Here is a 2,500-nt window from a genome sequence, read left to right on the forward strand (position 1 = left end):
TTTTGACACGAGAGAGAGAGAGAGAGAGAGAGAGAGAGAGAGAGAGAGAGAGAGAGAGAGAGAGAGAGAGAGAGAGAGAGAGAGAGAGAGACCACCTTGCATTGTCAATTGCCAAATCTGTATATGGATAAGTAGCCTATGGTTGTCAACTTATTTCGTACGGCCATACCAGCCTGGCAACGCCCGATCTCGTCTGATCTCGGAAGCTAAGCAGGGTCGGGCCTTGTTAGTACTTGGATAGGAGACCGCCTGGGAATACCAGGTGCTGTATGCTCTTTTGCTCATTCACTTAGAAACTGAAATCTTGCAATATGCACAAGTAGTCCTTCATGAAAGGGGCTGGAAGCTGTTTTCATTTTGACACGAGAGAGAGAGAGAGAGACCACCTTGCATTGTCAATTGCCAAATCTGTATATGGATAAGTAGCCTATGGTTGTCAACTTATTACGTACGGCCATACCAGCCTGGCAACGCCAATTCTCGTCTGATCTCGGAAGCTAAGCAGGGTCGGGCCTTGTTAGTACTTGGATGGGAGACTGCCTGGAAATACCAGGTGCTGTATGCTCTTTTGCTCATTCACTTAGAAACTGAAATCTTGCAATATGCACAAGTAGTCCTTCATGAAAGGGGCTGGAAGCTGTTTTCATTTTGACACGAGAGAGAGAGAGAGAGAGACCACCTTGCATTGTCAATTGCCAAATCTGTATATGGATAAGTAGCCTATGGTTGTCAACTTATTTCGTACGGCCATACCAGCCTGGCAACGCCCGATCTCGTCTGATCTCGGAAGCTAAGCAGGGTCGGGCCTTGTTAGTACTTGGATAGGAGACCGCCTGGGAATACCAGGTGCTGTATGCTCTTTTGCTCATTCACTTAGAAACTGAAATGTTGCAATATGCACAAGTAGTCCTTCATGAAAGGGGCTGGAAGCTGTTTTCATTTTGACACGAGAGAGAGAGAGAGAGAGAGAGACCACCTTGCATTGTCAATTGCCAAATCTGTATATGGATAAGTAGCCTATGGTTGTCAACTTATTTCGTACGGCCATACCAGCCTGGCAACGCCCGATCTCGTCTGATCTCGGAAGCTAAGCAAGGTCGGGCCTTGTTAGTACTTGGATAGGAGACCGCCTGGGAATACCAGGTGCTGTATGCTCTTTTGCTCATTCACTTAGAAACTGAAATCTTGCAATATGCACAAGTAGTCCTTCATGAAAGGGGCTGGAAGCTGTTTTCATTTTGACACGAGAGAGAGAGAGAGAGAGAGACCACCTTGCATTGTCAATTGCCAAATCTGTATATGGATAAGTAGCCTATGGTTGTCAACTTATTACGTACGGCCATACCAGCCTGGCAACGCCCATTCTCGTCTGATCTCGGAAGCTAAGCAGGGTCGGGCCTTGTTAGTACTTGGATGGGAGACCGCCTGGGAATACCAGGTGCTGTATGCTCTTTTGCTCATTCACTTAGAAACTGAAATCTTGCAATATGCACAAGTAGTCCTTCATGAAAGGGGCTGGAAGCTGTTTTCATTTTGACAAGAGAGAGAGAGAGAGAGAGAGACCACCTTGCATTGTCAATTGCCAAATCTGTATATGGATAAGTAGCCTATGGTTGTCAACTTATTTCGTACGGCCATACCAGCCTGGCAACGCCCGATCTCGTCTGATCTCGGAAGCTAAGCAGGGTCGGGCCTGGTTAGTAATTGGATGGGAGACCGCCTGGGAATACCAGGTGCTGTATGCTCTTTTGCTCATTCACTTAGAAACTGAAATCTTGCAATATGCACAAGTAGTCCTTCATGAAAGGGGCTGGAAGCTGTTTTCATTTTGACACGAGAGAGAGAGAGAGAGAGAGAGACCACCTTGCATTGTCAATTGCCAAATCTGTATATGGATAAGTAGCCTATGGTTGTCAACTTATTTCGTACGGCCATACCAGCCTGGCAACGCCCGATCTCGTCTGATCTCGGAAGCTAAGCAAGGTCGGGCCTTGTTAGTACTTGGATAGGAGACCGCCTGGGAATACCAGGTGCTGTATGCTCTTTTGCTCATTCACTTAGAAACTGAAATCTTGCAATATGCACAAGTAGTCCTTCATGAAAGGGGCTGGAAGCTGTTTTCATTTTGACACGAGAGAGAGAGAGAGAGAGAGACCACCTTGCATTGTCAATTGCCAAATCTGTATATGGATAAGTAGCCTATGGTTGTCAACTTATTACGTACGGCCATACCAGCCTGGCAACGCCCATTCTCGTCTGATCTCGGAAGCTAAGCAGGGTCGGGCCTTGTTAGTACTTGGATGGGAGACCGCCTGGGAATACCAGGTGCTGTATGCTCTTTTGCTCATTCACTTAGAAACTGAAATCTTGCAATATGCACAAGTAGTCCTTCATGAAAGGGGCTGGAAGCTGTTTTCATTTTGACACGAGAGAGAGAGAGAGACCACCTTGCATTGTCAATTGCCAAATCTGTATATGGATAAGTAGCCTATGGTTGTCA

The 2,500-nt window shown here is 46.5% G+C and overlaps 1 non-coding gene and 7 pseudogenes across 1 annotated transcript; all 8 read left to right on the plus strand.

The window, feature by feature from the left end:
* The first annotated feature begins 155 nt into the window (after positions 1–155).
* LOC146270672 (5S ribosomal RNA) lies at positions 156–274 on the plus strand (annotated as a pseudogene).
* A 172-nt stretch (positions 275–446) lies between these two features.
* On the plus strand, positions 447–565 carry LOC146270673 (5S ribosomal RNA; annotated as a pseudogene).
* A 174-nt stretch (positions 566–739) lies between these two features.
* LOC146270674 (5S ribosomal RNA) lies at positions 740–858 on the plus strand (annotated as a pseudogene).
* Positions 859–1,036: 178 nt separating this feature from the next.
* On the plus strand, positions 1,037–1,155 carry LOC146270675 (5S ribosomal RNA; annotated as a pseudogene).
* Positions 1,156–1,331: 176 nt separating this feature from the next.
* LOC146270676 (5S ribosomal RNA) lies at positions 1,332–1,450 on the plus strand (annotated as a pseudogene).
* A 176-nt stretch (positions 1,451–1,626) lies between these two features.
* LOC146270677 (5S ribosomal RNA) lies at positions 1,627–1,745 on the plus strand. Its single transcript, XR_014768030.1, has one exon. It is a non-coding gene; the product is annotated as a 5S ribosomal RNA (ribosomal RNA).
* Positions 1,746–1,923: 178 nt separating this feature from the next.
* Positions 1,924–2,042, plus strand: LOC146270678 (5S ribosomal RNA; annotated as a pseudogene).
* A 176-nt stretch (positions 2,043–2,218) lies between these two features.
* LOC146270679 (5S ribosomal RNA) lies at positions 2,219–2,337 on the plus strand (annotated as a pseudogene).
* The last annotated feature ends 163 nt before the right edge of the window (positions 2,338–2,500 follow it).

The sequence above is a fragment of the Hypomesus nipponensis genome, chromosome 10, assembly GCF_054491055.1.
Source record: "Hypomesus nipponensis isolate SF chromosome 10, ASM5449105v1, whole genome shotgun sequence".
Classification (NCBI taxonomy): Eukaryota; Metazoa; Chordata; class Actinopteri; order Osmeriformes; family Osmeridae; genus Hypomesus; species Hypomesus nipponensis.